This window comes from Pinus tabuliformis, chromosome 2_1 (assembly GCF_031772625.1).
Source record: "Pinus tabuliformis cultivar Carrire ecotype Pingquan chromosome 2_1, CPIR1, whole genome shotgun sequence".
Lineage (NCBI taxonomy): Eukaryota > Viridiplantae > Streptophyta > Pinopsida > Pinales > Pinaceae > Pinus > Pinus tabuliformis.
Window position 1 is genome coordinate 790,191,892 of NC_142299.1, and position 20,332 is coordinate 790,212,223.

General features: G+C 34.9%; 1 long non-coding RNA gene and 1 other non-coding gene across 2 annotated transcripts; both read left to right on the forward strand.

The window, feature by feature from the left end:
• Positions 1–8,832: 8,832 nt before the first annotated feature.
• LOC149202965 (uncharacterized) lies at positions 8,833–10,433 on the forward strand. The gene is made up of 2 exons (XR_016253588.1): positions 8,833–9,594; positions 9,683–10,433. It is a non-coding gene; the product is annotated as an uncharacterized LOC149202965 (long non-coding RNA).
• A 9,474-nt stretch (positions 10,434–19,907) lies between these two features.
• LOC149202966 (U6 spliceosomal RNA) lies at positions 19,908–20,016 on the forward strand. The gene has a single exon (XR_016254096.1). It is a non-coding gene; the product is annotated as a U6 spliceosomal RNA (small nuclear RNA).
• Positions 20,017–20,332: the final 316 nt, after the last annotated feature.

The following is a 20,332-nucleotide window of genomic DNA, read 5'->3' on the forward strand; positions in this document are numbered from 1 at the left end:
ATGATAGAACTATAAGAGGAGAGGTCAGCTCCTCCAGCCAGCAAAGAGAGGGACAGTCAAGCATCAAGCAGCAATTTATTGACATTAAGAGGAGGAGTGATCCTATTAAAATACGGCTGTACGATCATTTGCTAAACCTGGCTCCTACAAATCAGCAAAGACTCATGTCTGCCTTTGATGTAAGTGAAGGCAAGATGATCATGAGTCACTTCATGCCCACAACACTGCATCCTCAATCTACCTCGGATTACCTAAGAACCAACATGGAGGTGCTGGCCAAAGACATACACCCTATGGATAAGATTGAATTACATAAACAAACTGGTGAAATGGTGTATGCCTCCTTGGCAGGTGAGACATTGGAGAACTACAAACTGAAGAGCAGCCTTGATAATACAGCCTCTCAGCTGGAATTGGAGAGAGCATCATCACAAGCCAAGGACAACCGGATCAAGTCCTTGGAAGAGGTAATTATCGAAATAGGACATGATCCTAAAGATGTTAAGGGTATCCAAGAACTCCTGAAGATAAGGGATGCAGACATGGCGGCTTTAAGAAAGAAAATCAAGCTCCCAGCTACCATCCATCCACAAACAGATGAGGTTGCCCAGCAAAGGCAGGAAAAGGATACTACAGACCTGCTGGTATCCCTCTACAAGGAGCTGGTTCGAACTCAAGACCAGCTAGGACAATCAGAAGCTGCAAAGGCAGCACTACAAACAGCAATGAAGCAAAGAGAAGAGGGCCAACCCTCCCAGCCTCCTCCTGTGATAATTAATCTTGAGGAAGTCCCTCCAACAACTATTCCTCCTCCTTAGCAAACGGCAACTACAGCACCAACTACAGCACCATCTACAGCACCATCTACAGCAACGACTACACCAACACCAGGACAGACTCCCAGTCTGGATATGCAGAAGCTACAAGCTGAGATCCAAATTCTTGAATCCCAAATGAAAGAGCTTGATGAAGTCAAGAAGACTTTGGCCAAGGTGAATGAAAAATTTGACAAAAGCAAGCAGAATGAAGCAACAAAGGAGAGAGAGATAAAAGCTCTAAAAAAGAGAATAGCTGAACTAGAAAAAGAGCTTGCACTAGAGAAGGTAACAGCAGAACTAAAGGCAGTCCTCTGGAGTAACATCGGTCGATCCATCACCAATCAGTGGCAGTACATTGAGACTATGGATGAGAAAATAGCACTCATCACCAAGGCAAACAAGGAAATACACAGAGCAAGAGCAAGCCTTGGCCACATGCCAGATGCTGCCAGCAGAATGGTCAATGTTTTAAATAACAAAACTAGCTCTCAACTAGCTGCCATGGGAATTACTAACAGGACTGAAACAATCTCAGTAGTTAAACGAGTCCTGACACTAAGAAACCTAGTTGGAACACTGGAGAGGAGAACACAGGACATGCAGACTGAAATCAACAAATTCCTGGACAGATTCCTGGCATTACAGAACAGAGGCCTCCCCAGCATTTTAAGCAGTGTAGGAAGACTGCTCACCCTAGAAAATTACAACAAAAGGATTGATGCCTATGCGGTAGCACAAATTGCAAAACAGCCCAGTACCTCAGCAGACACAGGGCCAGCATCGGGGCAGAATCTGTATGATAGGGTGGATAATCTGTTTTTTATTATGAATGAAATTGATCATCTGTTTGATACACCACCGAATTTCTTTAAGTATACTGAGGCAGATGAGACTATGGGAGCAATCATAAGACACCAATTGCCCACACAGGAAGAGTGGAGGAATCTGACACAGGTAATCTTATCAGGTCCGAACCCGTGAGGTTGGTTTTTTCTCCAGCACATGAGCAGTCATACGCAGGCACAATTTTGATGAATAAAATCTACAAGGAAGAGGCAGAAGCTGAGCCAACTCAGCAGAGCTATTCTCTCACCACTGCAGCAGTCACAATCACAGGTGACAAACACAGCATACAGCGCACAAGCCATAAAGTCGGGTTCTCCAGCATTCAATCAAAATATCTCAACCGACTCAGCAGATCCCAAAGGCCAAAATATCTTCTGACAGAACATTAAAGCGCCTTTATTTTGTATTCAATGCTGTAATAAATTTCTGATAATAATATCTCAAAGTTGGTAAGAGCATTAAGTCTGAGATAACTCAGGACTCAGATATTTTTGTAAACAATCGCAAGTATATATTGGCCCCTCACAGAAAAAAGAGGGTTGTGATTTTCCTTTCGAAACTCTCACTTGCTGTAAAAATTCTCAGAGAAATAATACAAAGGAGAGTGGAATTTCCAAAGCGTGGTGTATTTGGTGCGTTGTGATGAATGGTGAATGTTGCAGGATTCCAGAGTGTTTCATAAAACAATAAGTTTTCTCAAATCTCTGTATTACATGTTTTCGAGTCTTTTGTTCTCTTTTATTGTTCAGATGTTTTACACTTAATAGCAAAGTAGAAGAATGGTTCCAGGACTTAATCCATGATTACCCTGAACTCAAACTGAGCTATTATCCATGTTTTCCTCAGATACAGTAACAGAAGTGTAATTCTTAGTTGCTGCACTTTGAAACTATATCTTTCGCTGTGAAAGACATTCCCAGGGATTCAAGTTTGCCCATGTGACATCTGTCTTTTTTCTCATAACCAGTTTGGTGGAAACAGTTAACAACGAGTGAAAATTCTTGAATGCTTTCATTGTTTGTCTTACCTGTTTCCTGTTATTAATCAAAATTTGTTCTATGAAGCATCCAAATGGCCCTGTAAGTTTCACCGGTTCATCTCAAAGTTTCTAGACACCTACCGCTACAGACTCCATTGCCCAATGATACCTGACTCTCTGAATAATACATCACAAGAGATCTGAAGGGAATTCTTCAACCAAAACATAATCAAAACCTGTGCATAATAGCTAGCCTAAAACCCTATCATAAACAGTTACAAATCATAAAGAGAGAGCCCTCTCTGATCACAGTTTGGCTAGAAACAGTGATCCAAAGATTGGTTAGTGGTTACCCCGGCCGTATTCCCTTGGGAGTCATAGGGAACAACCTGGGTGATAACATGTTTGACACATATATGCTTAATTTGGGAGAGGTGTATGAGGCCATTGATTCCATGATAGAGAAGATAAGGGTGGTTATAAGTGTCAAAGAGAATGACCTAGATGAATTATTTTACAGAGAAGTAAAAGATATATTGACCAAAAGTTGGAAGAACATGACCACCCCATGGCACCTTTTGGCCTATGTATTGAATCCAAAATATTATATTGCAGAGTTTCTAAGTGATCTAGAAAGAACCGCACGAAGTAAGGACCCAGAAAGATTTAAAAAAGCTTCTAGAAAGCTTTTTGTAGATCCTGAAATTGGGCATCGGATTCGTGAAGAGTTAGCTCATTTTGTGGGATCAGAGAGTTGGGGTTTTGATACTGATTGTATGTGGGACAAGAGGATAATGAATCGAATTGAATGGTGGAACTACTATTGTGGGGAACTTCCATGTATCGAAAAATTGGCCATCGGGATCTTGTCATAGGTTTCTAGTTCCTCTTCAGCAGAAAGGAACTGGAGTACATATGGCTTCATCCATTCGGTGACGTAAAACAGATTTGGCTCTAAGAAGGTTAAGGAACTAGCATATTTTCATTCAAACCTTCTCCTTCTATCACACAAGAGAGATGAATACAAATTTGGGGCCACCAAATTATGAGATGTGGAACCAAAGTTGACTGACTAGGATATGACATTGAATGCTAGGTCTCATATGACTTTGTTTGATGTGGAGTCACCAATAGGTGGATCTTCAAGTGGACATGGAAGCAATGCTCCCACTTCTGGAGAGGATGTGGTACTTTTTAGTGACAGGAATGAAGACATATTTGATGATATGTAAATGTAATTTATGGTGGTATTTTAACTTTTAAACTTTTGAACAACCATATGAATTATGAATAATGATAGTAAAGTGTCAGTCATAGTTCATTTTGTACTTTGTACTATGTAGTATGCATTATTAATTTTGGTGGTGATGTCGTAACTTCTCATGTTGATCATTGAAATTTGAAACATAAACTTGATGATATGTTGAATCATGAAAGTTATAATAATCATTAATGATGATGACAATGTTTACGCTGAATTGATGATGATGATGATGATAGATGATAATTGATTGTGTATTTTTAGATATAATCTAGATTCTAAACAATGAATGGTAATATGAAATTCTTATTTTGTTATATGTGTGTGTGTGTGCGCGCGCGCGTTGTTCCCTGTATCGTATCTAGATTTTTTGAAAATTTGTCGTATTTATTTCACACCCCATATCCGTATCCGTTTCAGTGCGACTTAGATGGAAACAAATGAAAACTAGTAAGCCATTTCCATTAGGAAAATAGATTTATATTTTCAATGATGGAAGTCCAAATACTTTTGAAGATGATCGAATGAATAAAAGAAACACATGTTCACTAAATTTTTCCTTATTTACTACGCTATATTGAGAATTTATAGTGTTTCACTATAACCACTCCTTAAATTTTTAATATTTTAAAGATTTAAGAAGACACTATTTTATTTTTAATTTAAAAAAAAAAAAATATTTAATATACATTTATCAGCAAAAATGCAACTTCTTTTATAACCTTTTATCCTAAAAGATTAAATGAATATATACCTTTCCAAATGAAATTAAGAATAACCAAAATAAATATATATCCTTCAAAATGAAACTAAGAATAACCATCCTGTCAGTTCTTGTAGCCATCCTGTCCAGTCCCCGAGACAAGTAGATAGCCCCCACCAATTTCCCCATATTCCTCTTCCCATCCGCCTCCGATAGCCCCCAATGTGCAGTGCAGCAATGGCCTACACTGAACGAATTTCGAGGAAGCATCTGTCGGCATATAAACGGCGGTGGATTAATAACGTTAGAGCAACGCATGTCTCTTTCCCGTAGACAGAAAAAGAGCTGGATACAGCCAAAAGCGAGTTGTATACTTCCAAACGCCGTCCCAAAAGTCTGTAAGATACCGTCACCGTGTCAGATTATGTAGTCATCCTGTCCTGTCTGGGCCCTTCACGTACAGCTGCGCTTATAGCCCATCAATTTCCTCAACCATTTCACCGCCTCTGTCGTCTTGCTATAACACGCGTCCTTCCTGGCATTCATTCCACTCAATCCATCTTTCCTTCTCTGTATCTTACATGGGTGATGAGTATAGCCAATCCTCTTCTTACAAAGATTGGAGCCCGTGATTATTTTTTATATTTCTCAACGTTTTAGATTTAAAAAAAATAATAATAATATTTAAAAAAATAACAAATTTTCCAATTCGCCCTAATTAAAGCCTTTTATATGGCCACTATTGTTTCAAATGATATAGAATAATTGGGGAGCTATGAGTAATTACTGATTTGTTTGAAAATAGAAATAATTAATATTGTTTTAAAATATTTGTTAATAAATATATTTTTGTTAAAGTTTTTTTATTTTAATTTAATGTGATAAGGATTAGTATACTTTTTTATTTTTTTAACACCGATTCTCAAGAGGCTATGCTCAATATATACTTAGTCTTAATGTTTATCAAGAGTTGTAGTGTGTTACAGAGTTTGTTAGGTTGCATTGACTTTCAATAAATTTAAAAAATTAGATTCATGCCATGTGTTTCTCAAGGTATGTTTAGTCTTAATGCTTATCAAGGGTTGTAGTGTGTTACATAGTTTGTTAGGTCGCATTGATTTTCAAAAGAGTTGTAGTGTGTTACGTAGTTTGTTAGGTTGCATTGACTTTCAATAAATTTAAAAAATTAGATTCATACCACATGGCTCCTTGCACACCAATTTCCAAGGGATTTGAGATTATTCCAATTTTAATAAGTTCATATTCTAGTTAGATAGGGAAATTAATATATAAGCAAATTTTATTTAGCAAAATGGTCCATTTTACAATAAGATGTGTAATTCTATTTTTTATCAATTTAAATTACATTCGCTACATTGCCCACCAATTTCCTAGGGATTTGAGATTATTCCAATTCTAATAAGTTCATATTCTAGTTATATGAGGAAATTAATATATAAGAAAAATTTATTTAGCAAAATGGTATATTTTACAATAAGATGTGTAATTCCTTTTTTTGTCAAGTTCAAATTGACCCATAACCTTTTTATACATAATTAATTAGGGAAATGTGTACATTAGCAAAGCATTTTTCATGTTGCAATATTATTTTTTATTATATTTATAAAATCACATTAATATTTTTAATATGATTGTACTAGTTTCTAATGTTACGAACTTTTCTCCATTTAAACATATTTAAATAATATTTTTTCAAATCTTGTTACAATTCACAAGGTCCAAAAAAATTCAATTGCTTTTCAAAATCATGTAAACCATTATGGTTTCAAAATGGTGATCTTTTATCATCATTTACATTAAAATATTAAACAAATGGTTAACCAAATAAAACCAGGTTATATGAAATCTGCTTTATACTCATTGATTTAATATTTATTAGATTCAAATATATTTGTTTGAAAATGTTTCATTTTACGAGCTTTTATCTTACCAATATCAATTTAATGTATTTCGTCTATTTTGTAAACACTTTTTTGACCGCTATGTTAAAGAAAAAATAAATTATTATTATTATTAATATAGAAAAATGAAGATATAATTATATTACTGAGTTAATAGATTATTTGAAATTTATTTATTTATTAATAAATTTAATTACATTAATAAAATGGTTTGTATATATTAATTGATATTATTTCTTATTTCTTATTAAAATATATTAACTATTTTATTAATGTGGTTGTGTTTCTTGATGGTCAATTTGCATGGGGTTGATTAGTAGACCATAGTTGACTATGATTAAAAATTGTTGATGAGAATTGGCCATAGTTGACAATGGTAAACCACGGTTGCCCAAGGTTAATGATTATTGCGTTCAACTACCTTCTATAGATATTGAATTAAATATTTAACATTCACCCATTCATTATTGCGGAAGGCTTCTTATTTCAACTTAAAGTGGATGAGGATGTTGCTTTTTTTTTAATTGAGGGCCTAGATTGATTCTCAAGGGAATATTCTTACCTTAGTCTTAATGCTTAAAGAGTTTGTTAGGTTGCATTTACTTTTAGTAGATTTAAAAAATTAGATTTGTGCCACGTAGCTTCTGGCCCACCAATTTCCTAGGGATTTAAGATTATTCCAATTCTAATAAGTTCATCCATGATAAGTTCCTCATTATTATTTATAACATTCATTTATATATAAGAAAAAATCATTTAGAAAAATGATCCATTACTTGTAATAAATTTAAAAAAATAAATGCGTGCCACATGGCTCCCCACCCACCAATTTCCTAGGGATTTGAGATTATTCCCATTTTAAGAAGTTCCTCCATGATAAGTTCCTCATTATTTTTTATAACATTCATTTATAATTCTTTTTTTTTCAAGTTAAAGCTGACCCATAACTTTTTTTATACATGGTTAATGAAGAAAATGTGTGTATTAGTATGCTGTTCTTTTTTGGTTATATTTATGAAGTCTTCGATTATATCAACGACATTAATATTTTTAATGTGGTTGTACTAGTTAATAATTAAATTAAAATAAAATTTTGGAAATCCTCTCTTAAAATAAGCATACTTATCCACATAAAAGAAAGAATATTGTTTGACTATTAAATATTTAAACTATTTTTTTTTGAGTTTCAAATCTTCATTTTTGTTTTTTGAAATGAGTTTTTGATTACATATATAAATTTAGCACCATGAAATACCTCTAGAGACCCAAGAAAATGTTTATTAATATATATATATATATATATATATATATATATATATATATATATAACAAATTGACTATTTTTTTTATTAAGGGGTTTTCGCAGTGCATTATATTAGATATCATTTTTTGGGATTCAATTGCGTTAAGTAAGTCATTCATGTATGACCATTTACATTTCCTGGTTACCCGGGTGCAAGCCCCGGAAGTGATAATTGACGCTATATGATTCATTTCACTAGTTTCAATCCCACTTCCTCGCCCCTGTGAGCATTACCCGATGCAATGAGTGCTAAATGGACTATTCAAAAATCATCAATGAGTGCTAAGTGAAGTATTAAAAAATAATAAGAAATTAGTGAGTTAAGACTACTTCTCATGAGAATAGTTATACGTGAATAACAGATTTAAACTAGTTAAATCCCAAAAAATAAAATCTAATATAAACTTTTCTATTATCAACTTTTTTATTATCACAAATTCATGTGGTGAAAGTTATTTCCCAAATGAATTCATGTCGTCAAAGTTATTTCCCAAATGAAAGGTAAGTACTACACGCGCAACGGCCCACCACCAATTTCCCCATATTCGTCCTTGACACTGTTGAGAGCTTACTAATTTACAAATATATTCCATAAAGATCTATCCGTTTAGCGACAGTAAGATATGATCGCTGTGCAGTGCAACAATGGACTGAATTGCCAGCCTTGATAGTAGACGGCAGTTCCTATAAACGGAGGTGAATTATTGTGGTCGGCGCAGCTCATTCAATGGAGGTGGTATTCAAGGTCTCTTTCGCGCAGACAGAAAGCGAGCTGGATATAGCCAAAACCCAGTTGTATACCTCCAAACGCTGTCCCCAAAGTGTATAAAATGTCTTCGCCGTGTCAGATCATGTCGTTATCTTATCCAATCCCCGTGACAAGGAGATCATGAAGGGCCAGTCTGGCCCCTCCGGCACATCCCACCAACTTTCCCACCCCTTTAGCGGCCTCTGTCGTCTCTATATAACAGACGTCCTTCCTCGCATTCCTTCCACTCAATTCATCTTTTGCTTCTCTATATATTATGCAATGGAGAATCCTGCAACCTCTGCAATAGGGGAAGGGGATGCAATAGGGGAAGGGGATGGTGAGTATAGCCAGTCCTCCTCTTACAATGATTGTAGCCCGAAATTATTTCTTACATTTCACTGAAAATATTTCTCCATGGGAGCAGTGGCCTCTGTATTAGCACTTGTTGTCTCTGCTTATATGGTCTCTTGGTTCGGCCCTGAAGGTTGTGCATGGCCGATAATCAGAAGCCTTAAGGACATGAGGGGGCTGCCTTGCTCACTGCAACCTTGAATATCTGGCTCCTATTCATGGCACCAAGAATTTCATGGCTTTTAACTTCGGCTCGCTCGAGTTTATGTGGATGGCTGATTTTTTGAATATTTGGCAATTAGATGGATATGCGTGTGTTCATTTATATCATGGGACCTATATCTGATTGCCAAATATTCTAAAAACCAGCGATCAACGTAAAAATGCCCCTTTGGGCTCAACACCAGCCATGGTAGAATCACATCCTGAGCTGGTCAGAGCCGGCTCTCCTCACTTTTCAGACCGATCCGGCAAACAATCCGCGCAGCAGTTGATCTTTGGGCTCAACACCAGCCATGATAACATCACATCCTCAGCTGGTCAGAGCCTTGCTCGGCTCCCCTCACTTTTCAGACCGATCCGGTAAACAATCCGCGCAGCAGTTGATGGTTCGCAGGGTGATGGCATTTGCGTCCAACGGTGATTACTGGGCTCTCTAAGGTATTATAACTAAACTAAACACTTTACTATTCTTTAGATAAATTACAGTTTTAGTCTTATTTTGTTTGGAGATGGATGCAATCTGCAGGAAATGATCTTCGCAGCACATACACAAGCGCTTTGTTTGCCTAATTGGCAATGACAGAGTTGTTGTCGAACTGACTAGTTCAAAGCAAAGCTCAGGCAGAGCTGGACGCGGTTGTCCGAGAATGATCGTACTGCTGCTATGAGGTCGGAAAGCGTTGTCGTACAGTGCACCTGACCACCATTGTGGGATTATGGGATTTGGGAATTTTTTTATGGTGCTAGATCTATTTTCATTGTCCAAATCTCATGGTGCTAGGGTAGCTGAGCAAGTCTCTGGCCACATCAGGATCCGATGTAATCACGGTCGGCGTTGAGCCCAAGTTCTTGGTGCCATAAGTGCGAACCAGACATTGAAACCTGCGATCAGAAAAACCTACGCTCATGTCCATAAGGCTTACGATTATTGGTCCTCTTTTGGAGCCGTTGCGACTCCTTTCTTGTGTCTTCCAGCCCATGAACAGCCTCCAGGGCTGAACCAAGAGCCCATAGCAACGCAAACGTCAGAGATATCCAGTGCTATATTCAGAGGCCACTGCTACCGTACAGAAATATGGCCAGTCGATTGTAAGAAGTGGAATTGCTTATAACCACTACCGCTGTTGCACAGGTTCCAGGTTTGTCCACTGCATAATATGCAGAGAAAACAGGATGGAATGAGTAAAAAGAAGGGCCAGATTAATGCTATTAATGCCTGAAATTTTAAATTTATCTTATTTTTCCAGTGGAAATTTGAATGAGTTATTTTTTATTTATTTTTTATGGGTATTTTTATTTATATGTTACTTTTTACATATATTTGTGACTTTGACTAGAGTTTCAAGTGATTATTTTCGGGAGAAGAATATTCTAAATATAATAGCTAATATATATTTGTATATTTGTGACTTTGACTAGAGTTTCAAGTGATTATTTTCGGGAGAAGAATATTCTAAATATAATAGCTATTATGTAGCTTTATATGACCGAAAATTTGTTTATGAAATATATGTCAGCTAAGAGAATGTTATTATTTGAATTTTTTTTATTTTCTTTTGACTGCAAATTTATTAAAAATGATAGCAAAAAATAAATATCGCAACTAAATAACTTGTTTAAATTAATCTTTGTCTTAATTATTCATTAAAATTTATAATAAGCAACTTAAATACTTATATGTGAAATTTAAAAGTTTACTGTTTCAAATTTTTTGTACCAGTGACTTTTGAGGTTTCACAATTTTCCTTAACCATCAACTGCAAAAGAAATAAAAAATAAACGTTTTGTGGAACGTCAAACTCCAGGGTACGGGCTATCAACGGGGAGTCGACAGGAAAACGACACGATCTGGCGGTGGCATAGTTGAGATTATTTAAAAAATTTGTATATTTTTCTATATAATTTGTTTAGAATTTGATAGATATTTATTTAAATCGCAAATTTGATAAGTGAATTTTTCACAACCTAATTTAAAAAAAAAATCTATACATACAACCAAAAAATTAATTTAAACAATACTAATCAAAATTTAACAACAAATTTTTTTTTGGACCTAATTCAAACCAAAATTTCCAAAAAAATTCTCACTTAATAACTGCAACTTAATTTTATAAGCCGGCTGCATCGCCTCTGGCTCGCTTATCCTTAGTACATGAAAGTAAATAATCTGGACATGGAATGTAATACTACCTATATATTGATTGAGCTGACGGGAATAATACACGAACTTATCCCTTTTTATTATTAACTAAGCATTTTGTAATAATATAAAGTCCATGGTTGGCATATGCTACTTCCAAGTAACATATAAAGTCAAGTGGAAATTAATAATATAAAGCCCTTTATATGCCAACCACTGTTTCAAATGATATAGAACCTTTCAAGTTGGGTAGCTATGAGTAATTGACAGATTATCGATTTGTTTGAAAATCTAAATAATTAACATCGCTTTAAAATATTTGTTAATAAATTTATATTTATTTTATAATGTTACAGAAGTTTGTCCACTTAAAACATATGCAATTATTTTTATCTTGCTGCAAGTCATAAAAAGGTCCAAAAAAGGAATTTTAAGTGTTTTTCAAAATCGGGTATATCATTAAGGTTTCAAAATGGTGTGTTCTTTTTCCATCGTTTAGATTAAAATATTAAACAATTGCGTAACCCAATAAAGCCAGGTTATATGAAAGCTGATTTAAAAGGTCCAAAAAAGGAATTTTAAGTGTTTTTCAAAATCGGGTATATCATTAAGGTTTCAAAATGGTGTGTTCTTTTTCCATCGTTTAGATTAAAATATTAAACAATTGCGTAACCCAATAAAGCCAGGTTATATGAAAGCTGATTTATATTCATTGATATAATATTTTATTTTTACATGTTTTGTAAATTCAAATATATTCGATTGAGAATGTTTGTTTCAAGATTTTATATTTTGATGTTTAATTATATATTTCGTAGGTTTATTATGCTGATAAGTTTTCTTTTTAAGCATTAAACTTTTACACTTCTTATTTTAGTGTGACATTTGTGCATAGATTTTCACACCAACCTTTTTGTGTTCACTATGTTAGAAAATTTATAAACTTAAACAGCGATTCTGCATGCGGAAAGAACTGAAAAAAATCGTTTTAAACTTAATGCCCAGGGATACGAATTACCTCCAGCGATTGGTGTAATTCTTGATGCAACTTGTTTCTGAAAGACCACGCTCCAGCTATCCAAACAAAAGGATAAGAATGCAGAAAATCTGAAGGCACTTCCAAGCTCTGCTATCTCAGCTAGATGGTGTGAAAAACTGAAGGGGATTGAGATGCGAGCTTGGGGACCAAACAGATGAATTTATAGCTAAGCTCCCATCAAGCTTCTAATAGCTATGTGTCAGATGTCCCACAGATCAAGGCAGAGAACTCTAGACTAGTAATGGACCACTTTAGTAGCTCCCAATAATAAATTTAGTAATTGCAGTTGATTTTCTTAACTTAAGGAAACTACTGCAATTGGTTTCCATAAGTTAAGGAAAGACTACAATTTAAATTCCATAATTGTAGGCAGCAATTGTGCAAAAATTAATGGAGCTTAACATTCTCCCACTTGGTCCATACTTTCAAACTTAATGTCTCAACTTAAAAACCATTGATAATCTGTATTAAGTAATAGATACATGAATCATGGCGATAAGTCCTCTAATGACGAGTATTATCGTCCATGTATTACTATGCATTTATTCTTATTGTAATTTATGTGGCAACAATATCTTAATGAATAAACCTTATGTTTATTCTTGGTCCTTCTTAAATGAATTTTCTCAAATCAACTTAAAGTGCACATAAATATGAGAAAAAACATCACAAAACTTAAGAATTTCATTAAAATAACATTGTCCATACAATGAGAAACTACATAATGGAACCAAGTCCCATATTCAATACATGATCCTTGAATTTAAACGGTGGCATGCCCTTAGTAAAAGGATCAGCGATCATCAACTCAGTGCTGACGTGCTCAATGACCACTTTCTTTTCTTTAACACGTTCCCTTATAGCTAAATACTTAATGTCGATGTGTTTATTTCGACTCCCACTTTTATTGTTTTTAGCCATAAAAACAACAGCTGAATTATCACAATATATTCTCAATGGCTTAGATATAGAATCCATAATTCTAAGCCCAGAAATGAAATTCCTAAGCCATACACCATGTAAACTAGCCTCAAAACAGGAGACGAACTCGGCTTCCATAGTGGAAGTGGCAATCAAGGTCTGCTTGGCACTCCTCCATGATACAGCTCCACCGGCCATCATAAAAATGTATCCTGATGTTGATTTGCGTGAATCAACACATCCAGCAAAGTTAGAATCTGAGTAGCCAATTACTTCCAAGTTGTCTGTCCGTCTATACATAAGCATGTAGTCTTTGGTTCCTTGAAGGTACCTCATTACTTTCTTTGCAGCTCTCCAGTGGTCTAAACCTGGATCACTCTGATATCGTCCCAACATTCCCACAACAAATGCAATGTCAGGTCTTGTGCAGACTTGAGCATACATTAGGCTTCAGACAACAGAAGCATATGGAATGTTCTTCATTTGTTCCCTTTCAAAGTCGTTCTTCGGGCATTGGTTCAAATTGAACCTATCACCCTTCACAATGGGAGCTACACTTGGTGAACAATCCTTCATCTGAAATCTCTCTAAAATTTTATTAATATAGGTTTCCTGTGACAGATCCAAGATGCCTCGAAATCTGTCTCTATGGATCTTAATGCCAATGACATAAGATGCCTCACCCATATCCTTCATATCAAAATTTTTAGAGAGGAATTGTTTCACCTCATGTAGCAAACCCTTATCATTGGTTGCTAGCAAAAGGTCATCCACATATAAAACAAGAAAACAAATTTTACTCCCACTAACTTTCAGGTATATACATTGATCCATAATGTTTTCTACAAAACCAAAAGAAGAAATTACATTATGGAATTTCAAATACCATTGGCGGGATGCTTGTTTTAAACCATATAATGACTTCTTGAGCTTGCAAACCAATTGCTCACCATCACTAGAGGGGAATCCTTCAGGTTGTTTCATGTAAACCTCCTCCTCTAGATCTCCATTAAGAAAAGCTGTTTTCACATCCATTTGATGCAACTCCAAGTCAAAATGGGCTACAAATGCCATAATAACGCGCAAGAAATCTTTCTTAGATACAGGAGAAAAAGTCTTCGTGTAGTCGATTCCTTCTTTCTGAGTGAATACCTTAGCAACAAGTCTTGCCTTGTATCTCTCAATGTTGCCCAATGAGTCTTTCTTTGTCTTAAAGACCCATTTATATCCAATGGCTTTTGCACCATTAGGCAACTCAACAAGATCCCAGACTTCGTTACTCTTTATGGAATTCATCTCTTCCTTCATGGCATTGTACCATAGTTCTGATTCTTTGCAACTCATGGCTTGTGAAAAGGACTCGGGATCATTTTCAGCTCCAATGTTGTAGTCAGATTCTTGTAGATACACAATATAATCATTAGGAATTGCTGATCTCTTAGGTCTAGTAGATCTTCTTAATGTTGTAGCATCATCTTCCTGAGAAGTATGTGGTTCAACTTGTTGTTCAAAAATTCTTGGCAACTCTTGAACTCCTTGATCTACTGGAATATCGTCAGCAGCTTGTGGAACTTCAACAATTGGTTGTTCAACACCAGTTTTTACTTGAGGGGTGCTATGAACAATAACCAATCTATCACTTGAAGTGGAAGGTTGAGATTCTGAATGATCCTTCTCAGAAATTATGTTTCTGGTTTGATCGCTCCCACTGATCAAGTCATTTTCAAGAAACTTTGCATTTCTTGATTCCACAATCCTAGTGCTGTGAGATGGACAATAAAATCTGTAACCTTTAGACCTTTCAACATATCCAAGGAAATACCCACTAATGGTCCTTGGGTCCAGCTTCTTCTCTTGTGGATTATAAATTCTCACTTCAGACGGGCATCCCCAAACGCGCATATGTCGCAAACTCGGTTTCCAACCTTTCCATAATTCAAATGGCGTTTTAGGAACCACCTTGGTTGGAACTCGGTTTAATATATACACTGTCGTCTTAAGTGCTTCAGTCCACAAGGATTTAGGAAGATTGGAGCTGCTAAGCATACTCCGCACCATGTCCAATAATGTTCGATTTCTTCTTAATGCTACACCATTCTGGTCGGGTGAACCAGGCATGGTGTATTGGGCAACAATCCCATGCTCTTGAAGAAATTTAGCAAATGGCCCAGGTGCTTGTCCATCTTCTGTGTATCTACCATAATATTCTCCACCTCTATTTGATCTCACGATCTTAATTTGCTTGCCGCATTGTTTCTCTACTTCAGCCTTAAAGATCTTAAAGGCATTTAATGCTTCGCTCTTTTTATGAAGCATGTAGAGATACATATATCGTGAGTAATCATCTATAAAGGAGATGAAGTATCTCTGACCATGTGAGTCCATGTCTGGACTACATATATCAGTATGTATGATCTCTAATATGTCCGAACTCCTTTTGGCACCTTTCTTTGACTTGTTGGTCTGCTTTCCCTTTATGCAGTCCACACAAGTCTCAAAATCAGTAAAACCTAGATTATCAAGTATTCCTTCATTTACCAATCTTTTAATTCTATCTATGGAGATATGACCTAGTCTCCGGTGCCATAATTTAGAGGAATCTTCATTAATAACACATCTTTTAGTGCCAGTGTGAACATGCATTGAATCATAAGTGACATTGTTTTGTAAATTAATGCAGTAAAGACCATTAGACAAAATACCATTCCCAACATAATCAGATTTATAGAATAGACTGAAAGATTTTTCTGAAAAGTTTAAGGAATATCCAAAAGGTACAAGCCTTGAAACTGAAATCAAGTTTCTAGAAAAACTTGGAACATAAAAGGTCTTTTCTAATTCCAAAACAAAACCACTACTTAAAGTTAAATAACATGTTCCTATAGCTTCCACATGCGAGCCCATCTTGTTTCCTGATAATATGCTTTGCTCACTTCCCACTGGCTTCCTTAGGTTTTGCAAACCTTGCAAGGAATTCGAAATGTGAATTGTTGATCCAGAATCAATCCACCATGTGTTAATATTAACGTTAACCATATTAGATTCATAACAAACAAACGAGATTACTTCCTTAAGTTCGGGAATGTCACAACGAATTTCAGAGAAATTTGCAGGTTGTACTACTGCATTAAAAAATCACATGCTTATGTTAAAATTGAGGCTTAATAAACTTTCATGTTTTACCAATGTAAATCATGCAAAAAAAAATAAAAATTGAATCTAATGACATAAAAATTGCCTGTGGGCTAAGTTTTCATTTCAAACAGATTCAATAAAACTTTATGATAAAACTTATTAATTCATAACTCCTGTGGGTAGGTTATGAAATTTTATCCTAATTAATTACATAAATATAATAAAAATTCTTGTGGGATAAAATTTATTATATTCAATGTAAATCATGCTAAAAAGAATTGAATCTAATGACATAAAAATTGCCTGTGGGCTAAATTTTCATTTCAAACAGATTCAATAAAACTTATTAATTCATAACTCCTGTGGGTAGGTTATGAAATTTTATCCTAATTAATTAGATAAATATAATAAAGATTCCTGTGGGATAAAATTTATTATATTCAGTCTAATTAATTACAATTTAATGTCTAAATAATCTTTATGTGATCTAACCAATCAAAATATATAATTTTATTTAATTAAAGATGCTGTGGCTATTCTCTAATTAATTAAAATTATATGGATCACTAGACATTATTTTTGTTGCATAAACAAAACTTAACCAGAGAGAAAAATAATGTTTACTGAAAGGAGTAAGTCAAAATGACATTTTAATAAACTCCATATAACTGTAATAATTCTCCAGCAAAATCAAAATTAAGGTTAAAGCAGTCAGCATTACCGAAAATGACTACAAATTGCATTTCAAGACTATAGAGTTCAAAATAGAGATTCTCACAATTTAGAGTTATTTTCTTTAAGTAATACTTCAAAGGTCATCCCTATATTCATTTCCCCTAATATTTTATAAAATGAATACAAAAACCTCATATTTAAACTCCTGCCTCCACAATTAAAATAATTTATACCCATAAGAATTCAATTACTCAATAGCATTAATACATCTATCTGATATATCAGTTGAGACAACTTCTGACATACAATACCTACAAGCAATGAAAGCTTTTGATATTTATAACAGAGTATTTTATACTGTAATAGAAAGCTTCGAGTAGCAGAACCAGAATATCCATGTAGTTTAGTTTCTTCATAATAGATAACCTTTCAAAAAATAAGCTATTTGACTTTCTTGTTCACAATTTCGTTTGTGAACAAGACTGCAATACCGTCATTAATTTACGGGAGCCTCTACACATCATTATGGCTACTTGTGAAGTCCTAATGTTAAAACATTTTATTATTCAAAAAAAATAAAAAACGTATCCTTGAGTGAAGTTGTTTCAATGTTTTGGATTATCTTATTTAGCGTTTATTTTATATTGCATTTATATATGCGAAATATACACAATGCAGTATTTTTACCAACAATGAAGATCATATTTCCTTTATTTAAAATCTGTCATTACCATATGCCCATTAACATAGCCATATGATAGTTATCCATTATGTTATCAAATTTCATATAAAATTCGGTTTTTCTAATTTCTGAATTTCGAAACACGCCTTATGGGATATCAACAATAAGTTGTTGCGTTTACCTCTGTCACACCTACCAATGTCGTTGGAAAGGTTAAGTTAATCCATGAAATATCTGAACAATTTACTCCCCAAAAATAGATTAGAATTAAATGTTATGTTGCTCTATTTTATTATTAAACGCAACTAACCAGTAACAAGACACCGTCTAATACGCCTAACTGAACGTTTCTAACGCAGGTCTGGTTTGGCCACTGGCACCGATTTTGTGGATCGCAATTGCTTTCGTATACTGATATGAAGAAAGCTCCAGACCTCGGCTAGTGTTATTCAAAAGCAAAAACTCAAAAATAAAACACAAAGACAGGCATTGAAACAGTACATATACAGCGTCGCAATCGGCATTTACTTTTTTGAACCTGTAACTTTTAGATGTTGGAAAATTGTTTTGCCGCAAATTTCATTTGCCGATTGGAAAAATCTCTTTACGCATTGGCCAAACATGCATATGCACATAATACTTTCTTGACCTTTTCAATAGATTCAGATGAGTATAATATAGTAAGCTTTATTTTCCTTGAGTGATCAAGTGCATGCATATAAACACAATCAAATGTGTATGTCAGAACTAAGGTGTTATGGCCAACTACACACAGGTCATGTATTCGACCCACGGTTTGCGCAAAAATAAATAAATTATGGAACGAAACGGTGGATCGAAATTCGTTTCTTGGCCAACACACAGCAAGGCAGAGGTAAAAGGGCTCCGATACCAAATGTTAGAAAATTTATAAACTTAAACATAGATTTTGCATGTGGAAAGAACTGAAAAAAATCGTTTTAAACTTAATGCCCAGGGATACGAATTACCTCCAGCCATTGGTGTAACTCTTGATGCAACTTGTTTCTGAAAGACCACGCTCCAGCTATCCAAACAAAAGGATAAGAATGCAGAAAATCTGAAGGCACTTCCAAGCTCTGCTATCTCAGCTAGATGGTGTGAAAAACTGAAGGGGATTGAGATGCGAGCTTGGGGACCAAACAGATGAATTTATAGCTAAGCTCCCATCAAGCTTCTAATAGCTATGTGTCAGATGTCCCACAGATCAAGGCAGAGAACTCTAGACTAGTAATGGACCACTTTAGTAGCTCCCAATAATAAATTTAGTAATTGCAGTTGATTTTCTTAACTTAAGGAAACTACTGCAGTTGGTTTCCATAAGTTAAGGAAAGACTGCAATTTAAATTCCATAATTGTAGGCAACAATTGTGCAAAAATTAATGGAGCTTAACATTTGGTATCCACCTCTGGATTTTTAGCATTTTTTATGTCTTTTTTCACATGCACACAACAAACACCAGGGTTGGAATTTCAAAACAGATACACCTTTCAAATTTGACAATTTTTGCACTTTCCCACTAGTATTCACAGTTTCAACAAAGAAACTTGATGGTTTTGCAAATTTCTTCCCTGTATTTGATGGGTAAATCACCCTATCACTATTTACCTGTCAAATTCCATCCCTGCACATAACTAATGGCATCAACAAACGAATAACCTGATTTTTACGCTGACCTTTCTGCTCTCACTACCCACCTGCGAATCCTTAGCATTTCTTACGCCTTTTCTCGCGCACACACAACAGACACATAACTGATGGCATCAAAAAACGAATAACCTATTATATCTCTGACAAGTCACACAGTTCAACTTCGTCTGACATTTATTATAACCTAGATCTTGTTACGAACTATTATTTATGGAGTCATCGGGCCTTACTAGATCCGAGACTTGAAGCTTAAAACTTAGAATGCCGCTCTAAAATGGTCCAGCATCATATATATATATATATACTTGCTTCACACAGATTTATCATGAAGTAATGATTAAATTCGCTCATAGCTAAGTAAGAATAGGTGAAACAAGTATCGTTGTTATTTCCTTTTAATCTGTTGTTTCTCTTACATAATGTATTACTTTGTGATAGAATTTTCGATATATTGTATTCTTCTGAGATTTTTTTCAAGATTAAGTAACAAATTTTTATCGGAGACCTCCCATAAAATGATACAGAGAAGATAAAGATGGCCTTAGGATGGCCTTTACACAAAGATGATACACACAAATTGAGAAATGGTTCAAATTTTTAAGCAACGAATTTCACTGAAGTGTCTGTGATTTCGTATATTCTGAGTTTTACAGCGAAATAAGTCCTCTCCTGTCAAGTTTCGTGATCAAATGAGTATTACACGTATTTTGTAGTCCTCTGTCTTCAATGGATCAATTTATTTTAGGTTTTCCAGTGAAACTCCAACATCCCTCAATCTCTTAAAGATGAAAGTACAAGGGGGCTATATACAATCCCTAAACCTACTTTAAATTCTTGAAATTTATTAATTTGAAAAAGGTAACGCCGTTTTAGGTTTCTTTCTATTTTAAAATCTCAATGTGATGCTCATCGACA